Source organism: Symphalangus syndactylus, chromosome 17, assembly GCF_028878055.3.
Source record: "Symphalangus syndactylus isolate Jambi chromosome 17, NHGRI_mSymSyn1-v2.1_pri, whole genome shotgun sequence".
Classification (NCBI taxonomy): domain Eukaryota; kingdom Metazoa; phylum Chordata; class Mammalia; order Primates; family Hylobatidae; genus Symphalangus; species Symphalangus syndactylus.
This window is the reverse complement of record NC_072439.2, coordinates 96238506-96256954: the sequence shown is the minus strand read 5'-3', so window position 1 is coordinate 96256954 and position 18449 is coordinate 96238506. Positions and strand designations below refer to the sequence as shown.

Here is an 18449-nt window from a genome sequence, read left to right as displayed (position 1 = left end):
AAAATTAGCTGGGCATGGTGGCATGCAACTGTAATTCCAGCTACTCGGGAGGCTGAGATAGGAGAATCACTTGAACCTAGGAGGTGGAGGTTGCAGTGAGCCGAGATTGCACCATGTCACACCAGCCTGGGCGACAGAGCAAGACTCTGTCTCAAAAAAAAAAAAAAAATGTTTTTTAAATAGAGACAGGGTCTTGCTACGTCGCCCAGGCTGGTTGCCAATTCCTGGATTCAAGTGATCCTCCTGCCTCGGCCTCCCAAAGTGCTGGGATTACAAGCCTGAGCCACTGTGCCTGGTCCAAATCACACCAATAAAAGGAGTCATAGGATGTGTTCAAACAGACTTGTGGAAAAGCTGAGGCGAAAGGAGGAGGTACTAATTTTGACTGGAGGCAGAACTAGAAAAGAGCCCTGAAAAATGGGGAGGAGGGGCAAGATTCAGGAAGTATTCGCAGGTGGGGAAGCTTCTTTTTCCCCTTTTAGCCATAGGAAGATAGAATTCCCGGCTCCCTCTTCCCGCCTCCACTAGTCTTATCACCTGAGTTCCATACCACCTATTTCAAAACGAGAACAGGCCCAAGGGTGTACAACCTTCCCTCCAGTAATAAGCAAAGGTGGTTACTATGTGAGAGGAGCTCTGCCAAGCATTGCCCAGCTGTTACCTTTAATTCATTCAACGGAATGGTGGTGTGTACTATCACCATTTTCCTGAGAAAAGTGGGTTTCAGAGCTAGAACTTGTCCCTTGTCACACAGTTATGGAGTGGCTAAGCCAGAACTGAAGCCGACTCGGCCTAACTTCAAAATTCACCTTCTGGCCAGGCATGGTGGCTCACACCTGTAATCCCTCCCAGCACTTTGGGAGACCTAGGCAGGCGAATCACTTGAGTCCAGGAGTTTGAGACTAGACCGGGCAACATGGCGAGACCCTGTCTCTACAAAAAAATGGAAAACTTAGCTGGGCATGGTAGCGCGAACCTGTAGTCCCAGCTATTCAGGAGTTGGGAAGATCTCTTGAGCCTCGGAGGTCGAGGCTGCAGTAAGCTGAGATGGCACCGTTGCACTGCAGCCCAGGTAGTCTGGGCACCAGAGCAAGACCCTGTGTCCAAAAAAAAAAAAGAGAAAGTCTTTATTTTGTTTGTTTAGCTTTTCTGTGGCTTCAGCCTTTAGTTTCCTTTTTGTTTCTTTATTTTTTTATTTATTTCACTATGGAAAATTTCTAACATAAGAGGAGACATAATGGTATCATAAACTTCCATGATTCTATCACCTAGGTTCAATAATTAAGAATTCGGCCAGGCGTGGTTGCGCACACCTGTAATCCCTGCACTTTGGGAGGCCAAGGTGGGCAGATCACCTGAGGTCAGGAGTTGAGACCAGCTTGGCCAACATGGTGAAACCACATTTCTACTAAAAACAAAAAATTAGCCAGCTGTGGTGGCACACGCCTGTAGTCCCAGCTACTTGGGAGGGTGAGGCAGGAGAACTGCTTGAACCCGGGAGGCAGAGGTTGCAGTGAGCCAAGATTGCACCTCCGCACCCCAGCCTGGGTGACAGAGTGAGATTCCATCTCACAAAAAAAAAAAAAAAAAAGAATTCCTGGCTAATCTTATTTTATGACTAATCCCTCCCTGGATTATTCTGAAGCAAATCATATCATGGTATCATTTTCACCCATAAAGACTTCAGTATGCCTCTTGGATCCCTTTTACCTGATAAGTTCCTCCTCCTTGTAATGTATTTGTTGAAGAAGCTGGGTCATTTATCTCATGGAATTTCTTACCATCTGACTTTTGGCGATTGCATTCAGCAGTATCATCTATCATCTAACATGTTCCCTGTCCTTGGCATTTCCTGTAAACTAGTAGTTGGATTCAGAGTAGTGATCAGACAGGTTAGTGATTTTTCGCAAGACTACTTCGTGACTGTTTTTCATCGGGAGGCACTAATGTATTTGTCTTTTGATCGTCATTGATGATCAAAGTCCAGGTCTGTTAATTTACTAAAGATGGCAAAATGGTGATATTTTAATCCTTCTAGTTTTTCTTTGTTTAATAGCTGTAATACATAGAAAAAAGAAGCTTTCCCTGATCATCTATGCAGTTAACCTAAGATATATTTGTCACTGGAAAGGTAATATAAACGCTTCTCTCTCTTTATTTGCCAATTTTCAAAATAACAAATGGATCCTTAGCACACACCAAAAGTGAACAACAGATTTAATTTTTAAAAAGCATGAATTCATGGTTTTAAACATATTTGATGAGCTTCAATTCATCACAGTTATAATTCTTATTGATGCTCAAATTATCCTATTCTTTGGTTAGTGGGGGCCTTTTCAAGTTGACCGAGTCTGTTTTTTTTTGTTTTTTTTTTTTTTTAAGGGATGGGGTTACTATGTTGCCCAGTCTGGACTGGAACTCCTGGGCTCAAGCCATCCTCCAGCCTCATCCTCCTGCCTCATCCTCCTCAGTAGCTGGGACTACAGGCACCTAAGTCTTTGTGATAATTTTTTTTTTTTTGAAACGGTATTGTTCTGTCACACAGGCTGGAGTGCAGTAGTGCAATCATGGCTCGAGGGACCCTCAAACTCCTGGGGTCAAGCGATCCTCCTGCCTCAGGCTGCAGAGTAGCTGAGACCACAGGTGCATGTCACCATGCCTGGTTAATTTTTTCAATTTTTTGTAGAGATGGGGGTCTCACTATATTTCACAGACTGGTTTCAGACTCCTGGGCTCAAGCAATCTGCCCTCCTTAGCCTCCCAAAGTGCTGGAATTATAGGCATGAGCCACTGCAATAATTTTGGTGATTGCAACCAGCAGTATGATTTAACATGTTCTCTGTCCTTGACATTTCCTGTAAATTAGAAGTTAGATTTAGAGTAGTTGATCAGATTTAGGTTAGGGATTTTGGAAAGACTACTTCATGACTAATGTTTTCATCAGAAGGCCCATAATATCTGGTATTTGTCTTTTGAAATCACCCTATTGTTCTTGATAAATGCTTAATTATCTGGTGCATAATATGATGTTCCAAGCTCATCTTGTACATTTCTTTCCCAGGAGCCCAGATCTGGAATCAGCCATTTTTCTAAGGAGCCCTGCTTTCTTTTAGTAAATGGCATTTAGAGATCATATTCTGTGTGCAAGAAATGCTTGCTTTTGAATTGATGATGGTTTCTAGAAACAATTTTTTACAAGCAAATACTTTATGGGTTCTTACTAAGAGTTCTATTTCAAATTTAGGTAAGACTAAAATGTTTCTACTTAACTTTATTGATCTTATATCCATACCTGGGATGTAAAACATCCCACTTTTCAAAACAACATAATTATTCATTGCTTTATCCTATAATACATGCAAAACAGTCTTACCAACTGTATTAGTCCATTTTCATGCTGCTGATAAAGACATATGCAAAACTGGGAAGAAAAAAAGGTTTAATGACCTTACAGTCCCACATGGCTGGGACGGCCTCACAATCATGGTGGAAGGCAAGGAGGAGAAAGTCACATCTTACATGAATGGCAGCAGGCAAGAGAGACAGCTCGTGCAGGGAAACTCCCACTTTTAAAACTATCAGATCTTGTGAGACTCATCTACTATCATGAGAACCACACAGGAAAGACCCGCCCCCATAATTCAATCACCTCCCACTGGGTTCCTCCAATGACACATAGGAATTGTGGGAGTTACAATTCAAAATGAGATTTGGGTGCGGACACAGCCGAACCATATCATCCCACCTCTGGCCCCTCCCAAATCTCATGTTCTCACATTTCAAAACCAATCATGCTTTCCCAACAGTCTCCCAAAGTCTTAACTCATTTCAGCATTAACCCAAAAGCCCACAGTTCAAAGTCTCATCTGAGACAAGGCACATTCCTTTCACCTAGGAGCCTGTAAGATCAAAAGCAAGTTAGTTACTTCCCAGATACAATGGGGGTACAGGTATTGGGTAAATACAGCCATTCCAAATGGGAGAAATTGGCCAAAACAAAGGCGCTATAGTCCCCATACAAATCAGAAATCCAGCAGGGCAGTTAAGTCTTTTTTTTTTTTTTTTTTTGAGACAGAGTTTTGCTCTTGTTACCCAGGCTGGAGTGCAATGGCGTGATCTCGGCTCACCATAACCTCCGCCTCCCGGGTTCAAGCGATTCTCCTGCCTCAGCCCCCCGAGAAGCTGGGATTACAGGCACGCACCACCATGCCTGGCTAATTTTGTATTTTTAGTAGAGATGAGGTTTCTCCATGTTAGTCAGGCTGGTCTCTAACTCCCAATCTCAGGTGATCCGCCCACCTCGGCCTCCCAAAGTGCTGGGATTACAGGCGTGAGCCACTGCACCCGGCACAATTAAGTCTTAAATCTCCAAAATGATCTCCTTTGACTCCATGTCTCGCATCCAGGTCACCCTGATGCAAGAAGAGGGTTCCCATGGTCTTGGGCAGCTCAGCCCCTGTGGCTTTGCAGGGTACACCCTCCCTTCTGGCTGCTTTCATGGGCTGATGTTGAGTGTCTGCAGCTTTTCCAGGCACATGTGCAAGCTGTCAGTGGATCTACAATTCTGGGGTCTGGAGGATGGTGGCCCTCTTCTCACAGCTCCACTAGGCGGTGCCCCAGTTGGGACTCTGTGTGGGGACTCCAACCCCACATTTCCGTTCCACACTGCCCTAGCAGAGGTTCTCCATGAGGGCCCTGTCCCTGCAGCAAACTTTCTGGATATCCAGGTGTTTCCATACATCCTCTGAAATCTAGGCAGAGATTCCCAAGCCTCAATTCTTGACTTCTGTGCATCCACAGGTTGAATGCCACATGGAAGCTTCCAAGGCTTGAGGCTTTCACCCTCTGCAGCCACAGCCCGAGCTGTACCTTGGGCCCTTTTGATCATGGCTGGAGTAGCTGGGATGCAGGGCACCAAGTCCCTAGGCTGCACACAGCATGGAGACCCTGGGCCTGGCCCAAGAAACCATTTTTTCTTCCTAGGCCTCTGGGCCTGTGATGGGAGGGGCTGCCATGAAGACCTCTGACATGCCTTGGAGACATTTTCCCCATTGTCTTGGAGATTAATATTTGGGTCCCCATTACTTATGCAAATTTCTGCAGCCAGCTTGAATTTCTCCTCAGAAAATAGAATTTTCTTTTCTATTACATTGTCAGGCTGCAAAGTTTCTGAACTTTTATGCTCTGCTTCCCTTATAAAACTGAATGTGTTTAAGAGCACCCAAGTCACCTCTTGAATACTTTGTTGCTTAGACATTTCTTCCACCAGATACCCTAAATCATCTCTCTCAAGTTCAAAGTTCTGCAAATCTCTAAGGCAGGAGCAAAATGCCACCAGTCACTTTGCTAAAACATAACAAGGGTCACCTTTGTTCCAGTTCCCAACAAGTTCCTCATCTCCATCTGAGACCACCTCAGCCTGGACCTTATTGTTCGTATCACTATCAGCATTTTTGTCAAAGCCATTCAACAAGTCTCTAGGAAGTTCCAAACTATCCCACATTTTCCTATCTTCTTCTGAGCCCTCCAAACTGTTCCAGTTGCTTCCACATTTTTGGGTATCTTTTCAGCAGCACCCCACTCTATTGGTACCAATTTGCTGTATTAGTCTATTTTCATGCTGCTGATGAAGACATACCCGAGATTGGGAAGAAAAAGAGGTTTAATGGACTTACAGTTCCACATGGCTGGGGAGGCCTCACAATCACAGTGGAAGGCAAGGAGGAACAAGTCACATCTTACATAGATGGTGGCAGGCAAGAGAGAGAGCTTGTGCAGGGAAACCATTTTTAAAATCATCAGATCTTGACATTCACTATCATGGGAACAGCGCAGGAAAGACCCACACCCATAATTCAATCACCTCCCACTGGGTTCCTCTCATGACATGTGGGAATTGTGGGAGTTACAATTCAAGATGACGTCAGGGTGGGGACACAGCCAAACCATATCGCCAACACTACCACATTTCTCATTTCATTACTAAAAATGGTTTCAGATATTTTACAAGGTTTTTTGGTTTGGTTGGACTGGGTTTGGGTTTGGTCATTAAGGGATCTCCTATTAGGAATATACAGTGGAATTCCTGAGTGATAAGGTCATTTGCAATAGTTTCTCACTGTGTAGTTACACCATCAACTTAACAGATTGATTTGTTTCATTTTGTCAAGTCTAATTTTGTTTTATACTTTTCTAAAGTACTATATCCACAAACTTCCAACATAAATCTATAAAACAAGATATATTTAGAAAAGTCTAGCTTCTATCCCAATCCTCTCACTTTATTTCCTGTCTCCTCCTATGTGATGTACAGTATATTCATATTCCCCTCTCCAATGATAGCATATTATCAGAATTTTCTTCACCTGGCTTTTTACTCATTAGGTTATATCCTGGCGATCACAACATAGAACATAGAAATATGCCTCATTTCCTTTCAAAGCTGCATGGCACTCCATTATGTGTAGGTATCCTAGTTTATTTACTCTGTTCCCTATTGATGGGCATTGAGTTATTTCCAGTCTTTTGCTACTACCAATGTTTCTGTAATAAATAGCCTTAAGTATATTAATTAATTTTTGAATTTTTGACTATGTGTCTTTTTTATCTTTTTTTTTGTTTTTTAAAGATAGGGTCTTGCTATGTTGCCCAGGCTGATCTTGAGCTCCTAAGCCCAAGTGATTCTTCCACTTTAGCCTCTCAGAGCGTTAGGATCACAGGCATGAGCGACCACATCCAGCTGAGAGTGTGTCTTTAGGATGGATTCGTAGAAGTGCGATTTCTAGGTCAAAAGGTAAATGTCTATCTAAAATTGCTAGATATTGCTGCATTGCTCAAGAAACTTATTCTGTTGTGGAAGGAATTATAATGAAGGGATTAGGAAGTGGAGGAAGAAAACTGAGACCTCCCTGAAGGGCTGACATCATCCTCCCTATAGGAAGGACCCACCTTGACAGATGGTTTGTTCACATGCAGCTGAGAAGATTAGGGTGCTTTTCACCCCTCCCAAATCCTCACTGAAAGGAGGTGGTGCCACTCCTCACCCTGCACCTGTTGCCATGCTCTGCCTCCCCAGCTCCTTAAAAGGAAGGCAGTGGTTAACGTCAAAGCAAAATAAATAAGCCTCATAAACTAAACAGTGGAATATAACCTAGCAACTTATTACCATCCAATTTCAGTCAGTTCACTCCCTCAGGAAAGCAAATTGCAATCAGGAGATGGTGCCATGCAACCTGCAGCAGCGTGTTTGCAGAGGACAACCCAGGGTCGAACGGGCCACCTCCCTTAGCTGGAAAGACAGCAGGCCACATTTCTCAGCACTTCTGATGACACTGAGGATCTCCTGGAGAGTTCTGTGACAGCAGAGCAAGGAGTTTTGATTGCTGAGTTTTTCCCTGGAGCAAGGGCCTGCCCTGTTGGCCACAGGCACTGTCTGGTGAAGTGTAGATCTGCCAGGCTCCTTGATATGCTTGTTCCAGCAAACTGATGGTACTATCTCTGATGCCTCCACCAGATTTTGCCACTGTCTGCCTTGGATTGTCACCCTGCACGGACAGGCCTGGCTTTGCATACAAGGCTATGCATTGTGGGAGATTGGTCAGAGTGGTGGAAAAACTACAGGGAAAGGACGCAAACCTTCTGAAAGGTCAGAAGGTTCTGCAGAGCCTGGGGGGAGAATAGCAGAAAGCAGCTGTTCTATAACCCTGGGGCAGAGGGCAAGGAGTAGGTACAAGGGAGTGTGGGGGAATTTATCTTTAAGAGGCTTGTTTACTTATGTTGACCAGGAACTGACCGTTGATCATCCACGTGCATGATGGTCCCTGAAAGGGGAATGATAAATGTTAATTACCTGCAGGTTGTGTTGGCTCCAGGTTTTCGTCATTGTGCCTGCACTGAATAAAAGCAAGCAGCTCCAGCTCTCGGGCTGCTCTCTGGACACTAGAGCCAGGCAGTCACCTAGCTGCTCTTACACTGCATACTTCTATCTGAGTACTCATTTCATCTGTCAGCCAGGGTCTGCGGGACAGACCCAGGAAGACGGGGGTCCTGTCAGCATCACCTCTGGATCCCCAGGAACCCTGGCGCTGACACCAGTGTTTACCACCAGCTGGTAAAACTAGGACAGCCTAAAAATGGGAATCCCTTCCAAGCCTTTTGTGAGGATTTACAGACGCAGAGCTGTGGTATGGAGCCCTTCGTAAAGTATCAAGTCAAATACAGATGCTCCTTGACTTAAGGTGGGGTTACGTCCACTGGGCATGGTGGCTCATGCCTGTAATCTCAGATCTTAGGGAGGAGGAGGCGGGAGGATAGCTTGAGCCCAGAAGTTCGAGACCTGCCTGGGCAATACAGCAAGACCCCGTTCTCCACAGAAAGGAAAAAAAAAAAGACCAAAAAAAAAAAAAAAACCAATCAAGTGTAAGATGGGTCTACATCCCTGTAAACCCATCATCAACTGAAAATATCATTAAGTCAATCACCATTAACTCAGGGACTGTCTGTACAGGTATTGTTATTAGAGTAAGCACTTGATAAATGTTTAACAAATGAGTAAATAAATAGTGGTGTGGAAAAAAAAGGATGATGAGAATAAATGTCCCCCAGGCCAGGTGTGGTGGCTCACGCCTATAATCTCAGCACTGTGGGAGACCGAGGTGGACAGATCACTTGAGGTCAGGAGTTCGAAACCAGCCTGGCCAACATGATGAAACCTTGTCTCTACTAAAAATACAAAAATTATCTGGGCATAGTGGTGCAAGCATCTAGTCCCAGCTACTCGGGAGGCTGAGGCAGAAGAATCACTGGAACCCGGGAGGTGGAGGTTTCAGTGAGCTGAGATCACACCATTGCACTCCAGCTTAGGTGAAAGAGTGAGTCTCTGCCTCAAAAAAAGAGTAAGTGGCCGGGCACGGTGGCTCAAGCCTGTAATCCCAGCACTTTGGGAGGCCGAGGCGGGCGGATCACGAGGTCAGGAGATCGAGACCATCCTGGCTAACACGGTGAAACCCCGTCTCTACTAAAAATACAAAAAATTAGCCGGGCGTATTGGCGGGCGCCTGTAGTCCCAGCTACTTGGGAGGCTGAGGCAGGAGAATGGCGTGAACCCGGGAGGCGGAGCTTGCAGTGAGCCGAGATCGCGCCACTGCACTCCAGCCTGGGTGACAGAGCGAGACTCTGTCTCAAAAAAAAAAAAAAAAAAAAAAAAAAAAAAAAAAAAGAGTAAGTGTCCCAGGAGTTTCAATTAGTAGAAGAGGGTGGGGGTCACTGAAGTGGAGTGACTGGAGGATGGTTGGGTTTGGAAGGATTTGGAGACGTTGGCATATGGGAGTGGGGAACATTTCTAGGAAGGGAAAAATTACATTCACATTCAGTTTAGCAACAAGCACCGTCAGAGGAGTTTAGCGGCTCCTCCTCTGACCAATTCAGTTTAGCAACATTCTGGTCAGAGGAGTCCTCTAAGTAAGTTGGGAGGAAAAGTACAAAGGTAACTAAATGATCACTAACGCCAATTGTGTCACTTTGTGCTGAGTGACCTCCTTTAATCCTCGTGACAGTCTCATAAGAGGATATTATCACACTCAAGTAATAGATGAGGAATGTGAGACACAACAAAGTGCATTAACTTACCTGCAGGAGAGCAAGAGACAAACCACTGAAGAGCCTGTAATGCCCAACTAGGAATTTGAACCACCACAGTCAGAAGGGAGCCACTGAAGAGGCTTGAGCACAGGAGTGACATGGTCATATTGGTGCTTCAGAGAAATGCAATATGGTATAGTAGCTGGGAGTTTGGATTTTGGCACCAGACCACTTGGTTCTTCTAAAATCCCAGTTCTGGCCAGGCGCACTGGCTCACCCCTATAATCCCAGCACTTTGGGAGGCTGAGGTAGGCAGATCACCTGAGGTCAGGAGTTCGAGACCAGCCTGGCCAACATGGCAAAACCCCGTCTCTACTAAAAATACAAAAATTAGCTGGGCGTGGTGACGCGTGCCTATAATCCCAGCTACTTGGGAGGCTGAGGCAGGAGAATTGCTTGAACCTGGGAGGTGGAGGCTGCAGTGAGCCGAGATCACATCACTGCACTCCAGCCTGGGTGACAGAGCAAGACTCTGTCTCAAAAATAATAATAATAATAATAATTAATAAAATCCCAGTTCTCCTTTCTTGCTGTGAGATCTTACAAATATTATTTAACCACACTGAGCCTCAGTTTCTTCATCTATAAAATGGGGTAATAAAGGCATCCAGCTTACGGGGTCTTTTAGAGGAATAAAATAACACATGTAGAACACAGTACAGTGATGCCATGTACGTGTATGACAACTGTAAGTTATCACCAATATGTAAGCTATCTACCGGGTGGCCTGGAGAGAGGTCAGAGGTAGGGGGCAGCAGCAGGCACGGACTGAAGGCTAGGGTGGAATAGAAAGTAAGATATTTTAAAGTAAGCCTCAATAGGAATCATTACTTGCACATGTGGGATAAGAAAAATACTTAAGAATGACTCTCAGATTCCCAGTCTTTTTTCTTTACTTATTCACCCTATTCTTTTAGTCTCTCAAGATTCCCAATCTTTTTATTTATTATTTTTTTTTTGAGATGGAGCTTCACTCTTATTGCCCAGGCTGGAGTGCAGTGGCGCAATCTCGGCTCACTGCAACCTCTGCCTCCTGGTTTCAAGAGATTCTCCTGCCTCAGCCTACTGAGTAGCTAGGATTACAGGCATGCGCTACCATGCCCTGCTAGTTTGGTATTTTTAGTAGAGATGAGGTTTCATCATGTTGGCCAGGTTGGTCTTGAACTCCTGACCTCAGGGGATCTGCCCACCTCGGCCTCCAAAAGTGCTGGGATTACAGGTGTGAGCCACTGAGCCTGGACAAGATTCCCAATCTTATTCACTGAGAAGAAAAGGGCTTCTGTCCTTCCTGTAGAAGATAGATAGCCATAAAGGGGGGAGAAAAAAAAAAAGGATGAGGGGGCATCTGATAGAAACGCGAAAACTCGGAGAGAAGCTAGTTTTTTGGAGCGAGATCACACTTTGGGAGGGTGTGTGTATGTGGGGTGGGGGTTGTCAAAAGGATCCTGGGTTCTGTTGCCAGCTCTGCCACCAGTTGGCTGTGTCCCCTTGCCAAAAACCTCTTTCCTTTTCTGGACTTCAGTTTTTAGTCAGCAAAATTAAGCTTTTACACTTGAGATCTTAGAATTCTCTCCCAACTCAGATGTTCTCCAGTTTCACCCGATCACTGTATAGCACTTGAAAGAGAGGATGGTGCTAATAGCCTGGCTCTTAGGAGGCTTCTTTGAAAAAAAAAAAAAAAAAAAAAAAAGAGAGAAAGAAAAAAAGATTTTTAAAATTTATTTAATTTTAATTTCTTTTCTTTTTTCCTTTTTTGAGACAGGGTCTCACTGTCACTCAGGCTGGAGTGCAGTGATGCGATCTTGGCTCACTGCAACCTCTGCCTCCCAGGCTCAAGTGATCCTTCCACTTCAGCCTCCAAGTATCTGGGACTACAGGTGCACACCACCATGCCTGGCTAATTTTTGTATTTTTTGTAGAGATGGGGTTTTGCCATGTTGCCCAGGCTGGTCTCGAACTCCTGAGCTCAAGTGAGCTGCCCACCTTGGCCTCTCAACGTGCTGGGATTATAGGCGAGAGTCACCACACTCCGCCTGTAAAAGAAAAATTTAAAGTAGAAATGGAGGGGTTTCACTATGTTGCGCAGGCTAGTCTCAAACTCCTGGCCTCAAGTGATCTTCCTGCCTCAGCCTCCCAACGCCCTGGGGTTACAGACACGAGCCATTGTGCCCAGCCCTTTTCTTGAGGTTCAAGGGGAGTTGATGAGAAGAGGCAGCAATATAAGAGGAAACCTCCTTCTTCTTTCTTCCTGCTCCCTTAAATGTTGGACCTCAGGCCCTGCAAGAGACCCCTTGGCCAGGCTCCCCAAAACCACCCCCGCATGGATCCTCCCATCACTCCAGAGATTCTGGGAACTGATGTCAGAGGAAGTCAAGTGCTAGGTTTATTTTATTTAGCTGCAGTCTCTTCCACTTGATTGGTTCCTGACCGGGTTTTGTTTTTCTACCAGATTGGAGAAGAAAGGGAAGGTTGTTTTAAAAAGTTCACTATCCTTAGCAACAGTGAAACCAGAACCCTTGGTGGTGGCTGGGGCCCAGCAGAGCTTGTGTTTACCCAGAGGGTGCACCTGGGGGTAGGAGGTGAAGCATCACCTGCCCAGGTGTGTGGCCTGGACCTGGCCTCAGGCAGGTGTTTAGCACCTTCCATTTAGCACAGCCTGAAGGAGAATGGGCACCCACTCTTCTGGGAAGATCTGTATTTTGAAATAGAGTTTTACATAACATAGAATAACCAGGGCTGAAGAATGCACGTGTCGAATGCATACCAACACCTGGAACGACATTTGATCCGAGGAAATGAACCCCTTGGAGGAATTTTTTTTTTTTTCCAAATAAAATGCCACTTATGTAACACAGCCGAATAGTACCACAGAGACGGCGCCCTCTCTCTCTTGTTTTATTTTTATATTTATTTTATTTTTTAATTTTTGAGGCAAGGTCTCACTCTGTTGCTCAGGCTGGAGTGCAATGGTGCTTTCATAGCTCACTGCGGCCTCGAACTTCTAGGCTCATGTGATCTGCCTGCCTCAGTCTCTCAAACAGCTGGGACTGCAGGTGCATACCACCATGCCTGGCTAATTACTTTTTTATAGAGATCTCCCTACATTGCACAGGCTGGTCTCAAACTCCTGGCCTCAAGTGATCTGCTGGCCTCAGCCTCCCAAAATGATGGGATGGCAGGTGTGAGCCACCATACCTGGCCTTCCCCTTTCTTGTGAGCTGGCACCTGTGGCTAGACCATTTCCCTCAGGCATTGACAACATGTAGGAATTAAACTAAGGGATTCAAAATTAATTCTAACATGTAGTGACTCATACTCGTTTTAACTTTAATTGGTCGTCAGACAGTAATAAAGGACACATTCACCTTCAATAGGCTTCTTTCGGCTCACACAGAATCCCCATTATCATTCCTGTTAGCAAACATTTATTGGGCATTTTTGTGTTAAATAAGATCTTGTTTGTCTAAAATGTTTTATATGCTTTAAAGCACCATGCAAAGATGATACTGTACTTGGTGGATTCACGGACTCCAAAAATACCATGCTCTGTATTTTACAGGTAGGAAAACTAAGGCCCTGGAAAAGAAGAGACTTACTAATCATCTTTCCCTACTTTATTTCTCTTCTTTCTTTTTTCTTTTTTTTTTTTTTTTTTTTTTTTTTGAGACGGAGTCTTGCTCTGTCACCCAGGCTGGAGTGCAGTGGCACAATCTCGGCTCACTGCAAGCTCCGCCTCCCGGGTTCACGCCATTCTCCTGCCTCAGCCTCTCCGAGTAGCTGGGACTACAGGCACCCGCCACCACGCCCGGCTAATGTTTTTGTATTTTTAGTAGAGACGGGGTTTCACCGTGGTCTCGATCTCCTGACCTCGTGATCCACCCGCCTCAGCCTCCCAAAGTGCTGGGATTACAGGCGTGAGCCACCGCGCCCGGCTTTCTTTCTTTTTTCTTTATAAAAAATTTTTTTGGCCTGGTGTGGTGCCTCATGCCTGTAATCCCAGCACTTTGGGAGGCTGAGGTGGGCAGATCACTTGAGGTCATAAGTTCGAGACCAGCCTGGCCAACATGGTGAAACCCCGTCTCTACTAAAAACACAAAAACTAGCCAGGCATGGTGGTGAACACCTGTAATCCCAGCTACTTGGGAGGCTGAGGCAGGAGAATTGCTTGAACTCGGGAGGCAGAGGTTGCAGTGAGCCAAGATTGCACCACTGTACTTCAGCCTGGGCCACAAACTGACACTCTATTTCAAAAAAAAAAAAAAAAAAAAAAAATTAACCCAGTTCATAACTTTCCCTATTTTAAATGATAGCACCAGGCGCTGATGATTCAAGGAGATGAGAAATGCAAGTAATAGTCTAGCTCTTGAGAGAGGACACTGAGAAATGAAGCCCACAGTGTCTAATCCCTCATTTGGACTTTACTTGAAGAGCATGTCCCGATGCCTCTGAGGGTGACCTGGTGACGTAGGAGCTCAAATCTCAAATCTTCAAAGCAAGTTTATAGACAGTAGCAAAACCTAAAAGGGAAGAGGGTACAGGAGTGGCTGGATGCAGAAGAGAATCCATGGCTGCTTGGATCAGATAGTGGGCTGCTGAAGGCAGCGACTGAGATCCTGAAACAAGGTGTAGCTCCCAGAGCAGCTGGTATCTGAAGAAACCTAAGTAGCAGGTGCTGGAGAACCACAGTGTAAGGGCATCGGAGGGATGGCATCATTCATACTCTCGGTCATTTATTCACATTTATTTATTTATTTTTATTGATACATAATGATGTACATATTTGGTGGTTACATGTGATAGTTTATTATCATTATTGAAATGGCGTCTCACTCTGTTGCCCAGGCTACAAAGCAGTGGTGCGGTCTTGGCTCACTGCAACCTCTGCCTCCCGGGTTCAAGCAATTCTTCTGCCTCGGCCTCCTGAGTTGCTGGGATTACAGGTGCCTGCCACCACACCTGGCTAATTTTTTGTATTTTTAGTACATGTTTGCCATGTTTGCCAGGCTGGTCTGGAACTCCTGACGGCAGATGATCCACCCACCTCCGCCTCCAAAAGTGCTGGGATTACAAGTGTGAGCCACTGCACCCAGCCATGATAATTTAATACATTCATATAATTTGTAAAGATCAAATCTGTGTAATTGGGCTATCCATTATCTTAAATATTTGTCTTTTCTTTGTGCTAGAAATATTCAAATTATTCTCTTCTAGCTTTTTTTTTTTTTTTTTTTTGTGACAAGGGCTCCCTATGTTGCCCAGGTTGGAGGGCACTGGCTATTCATAGGTGCTATCCAAGTGCACTACAGCCTCCAACTCCTGGGCTCAGGCAATCCTCCTGCCTCAGCCTCCCGAGTAGCTAGGACTCCAGATGCATGCCACCATGCCTAGTGTCACTCCCGTTTATGAAGCACCTATTCTGTTTCATGTCATGGGATCCTGGCACAGAGAGCAGGCAGGAGTCCACACAGGCAAGCTGTCAGCATGGGGGATAATCAGGACTAGTATTAAGCAGGGTAAGGATAGGCTTGGGAGACACATTTACACTTTGTGAGTGGAGCAAGAGTCGTTCATTCAACGATAAACATCTTCAAAGTATATTCTATACGCCAGTAAAGTTCTAGACATGGAGAACAGTGGACAAAACACCCTTGTAGACATTACATTCTAGTGGGGAGCGGCAGATAGACAATCAATAAACTACCGTCTATAATATGGCAGATGGTGATTCATGCTATGGAAAAAAAAAACAGATCAGGACAGGGGATAAAGCGTGCCAAGGGGAAGGGATTTCAACTGTAGGCCTCAGTGAGGAGGGGATGTTTAAACAAAGACCTGAAAAAGGTTAGGAAGCAAAAGCCATAGGGCTACTGGTAGAGGCAGATGGCAGAGCAAGTGCAAAGGCCCTGAGGTGGGAGTGTGCCTGCTGCATGCACACTTGCAATGAAAAGTCACTAGTGAGGCTGGGTGTGTGGCTTGCACCTGTAATCCGAGCACTTTGAGAGGCTGAGGCAGGCAGATTGCTTGAGCCCCAGAGTTTGAGACCAGCCTGGGCAACATGGTGAACCCCTTCTCTACAATAAAAAAAATATATATATATACACAAAAAAAATTAGCCACGTGTGGTGTCACACACCTGTAGTCCCAGCTACTCGGGAGGCTCAGGTGGGAGGACTGCTGGAGCCCAGGAGGTCGAGGCTGCAGTGACCCACGATTGCACCACTGCACTCCAGCCTGGGCAACAGAGCAAGACTCTGTCTCAAGAAAAAAAAAAAAAAAGGCCAGGTGAAGTGGTGGCTCATACCTGTAATCTTAGCACTTTGGGTGGCCGAGGTGGGCAGATCTTTGAGTCTAAGAGTTTGACACCAGCCTAGGCAACATGGCAAAACTCTGTCTCTACAAAAAATACAAAAATTAGCTGTGCGTGGTGGCACATGTCTGTAGGCCCAGCTACTAGAGAGGTTGAGGTGGGAGGATTGCCTGAGCCTCGGAGGTGGAGGCTGCAGGGAGCCAAGATCATGCCACTGCACTCCAGCCTGGGCGACAGAGCAAGAGCCTGTCTCAGAAAAAAAAAAAAAAAAAAAAAAAGAAGAGAGAAAGTCATTACTAGTGAAATGCATGGAGTGTTTAGTTGCCGCAGGCTGACATTTTCTTCTTGGCAGTTTACAGTGAAATTTAGTAATGAATACCCACACCCACACTCGTAGATCAGAATAGACCACCGCCATAAATACTAGGTCAGGGTCTCCTTCCCAAGCTTAAAACTTCAGGGTGGCTGTTTGTGGGACCCCCCAACAGGGTCCCCCACCGTGGGCTTAACGCTGTGGGTTCATCTTAGCTTCACTCCCACACCCAGAACAAGGTGACACCCACTGGGCCTGCAGCAAAGGTGGGAATCTTAGGAAAACACAGCTGCAGAGGCTTCAGCTGGTGTGTCAGTGTTCCTCTACATCATGTGCTTGTTGTTTTCAGACTTGCTTGGCTCGGAAAGCTTAGCTTTGGGGCTATAAACTTAATCCCAACAGACCTGAATTGATACCTCTTAATTACGTCTGTGATGTAGTAAATCAACACCCTATTAGGAAGTCATTCAACTTCAACTGTTAAATATTCAGAAACTTTTTACAAGAGAATTGCAACATGTAAGCCCTCTGGCAGGAAGAGATGTTACTAATCTGTTTTGTGTACAGAGAAGTGCTGGCTGACACTTTGCAAAACGGAGCTGAGCTACCAGTTATATGCTCCTTCATATATTTTATCAAACCAAGAGTTTAAGTCCTGCTGTATAAATAACTGTAAAGCATCTAGTGTAACCACTACCCCAACCTTTCCTGCCTAATTCTTTTGCCTCTTTGTGGCTCCTTTTATCGAGACTTAAATTGGAATTACGTCGTACTTTTCAGAGAGAGAACATTCATTCATTCATTCATTCAACAAGTTTTCCGTATTGTGGCTGGGCGTGGTGTAATCCCAGCACTTTGGGAGGCCAAGGCAGCTGATCACTTAAGGCCAGGAGTTCAAGGCCAGCCTGCCAACATGGTGAAACCCCATCTCTAGTGAAAATACAAAAAAATTAGCCAGGCGTGGTGGCGGGCGCCTGTAGTCCCAGCTACTCCGAGAGGCTGAGGCAGGAGAATGGCGTGAACCCGGTAGGCGGAGCTTGCAGTGAGCCGAGATTGTGCCACTGCACTCCAGCCTAGGCGACAGAGCGAGACTCCATCTCAAAATAAATAAATAAATAAATTTTTAAAATGTTAATATTTTCTCTATATGTAGTACTTTACCTATCATCGTTTTGTGGTTGTTGACCCATTTGGAAGTTACAGCGATCATGACACTTTATCCCAAAATATTTTCAGCATGTATCTTTTAAGAATAAGAACAGTTTCCTGTTATACCAGAAAACTAACACTAGTTGACCTAAATATCAAATAGAGAGAAGCACTCTAAAAAAAATAATATTCATCTGGGTATGTATCTTTGCAATGGGAATATGCATGCCATAGTGAACTATGTAAAGGTTAAAGAAGACGAAGGTTTTTAAAGGAAAACTGAGGATTATATAATTGTTCTGAGATAATTAACCTTGGCAACAAAGATCAGTAACAAGGGTGGCGCCAGTTTGAGGTTGAACAGCCAGTTGTTTCGGCAGATGTCCTTGCAGAAGTATTTTTTTGTGTAAGGCTCCGATGACCTGTGTGCAAGGTTGCAATTTTTGCAGACTTTTGTGATAGTTTTTGTTTTTGTTTTCAGGCACTTATGCATGACAACCCTCCCTTCATAGCCTTCTCTGGCTCCATTTGTCAGTTTTTTGTTTTGTTTTTAAACACAGGTGACTCCATTTTGATTCTTACAACTCTAGCAAACTGACTCTACACTCATATCCAGCCACATTCAAATTCCCTTCATTCTAAGAATTCCTTCAACATAATTCCTTTTGCACATTACCAGGATCCAATCAAGGTTCACTTATTACATTTGATTCTTAGGTTTTGCTAGTCTATTTTATTCTGAAACCATCTCTCCATGGTTTTGTTTTTGATTGTTTATTTTCATGACAATGACTCTTCAGAAAAGTTCAGACCATTTGTCTTTTTTTTTTCAATCCTGCTCCTTCTGTAAAGACCATGTCTTATAGAATGTCCTACTTCTGGATTTGACTGCTAGTGTCCTCCAACTTGTTCCTCTATCGCCTGCATCCCTTGCAAAGGAGAAACTAGATCTAAAAGTAATTTGTGAGTTTGAATTAAAGTACAACATAATCTGGGAAGTAGTAATCCCTTTTCCAGATGTTGACTGGATTAAATGCCTAT

General features: G+C 44.7%; 1 long non-coding RNA gene across 2 annotated transcripts in view; it reads right to left on the bottom strand.

Annotated features, from left to right (window-relative positions):
* Positions 1 to 7462: 7462 nt before the first annotated feature.
* LOC134733190 (uncharacterized) overlaps positions 7463 to 18449 on the bottom strand; it is a 29620-nt gene continuing 18633 nt past the window's right edge. The window contains exon 3 of one of the 2 annotated variants that reach the window (XR_010116715.1): positions 7463 to 7820. This is a non-coding gene — a long non-coding RNA (uncharacterized lncRNA). Of the gene's footprint in view, positions 7821 to 11521; positions 11673 to 18449 lie in introns of those variants that run through there. The other variant, XR_010116716.1, reaches the window with a different exon arrangement.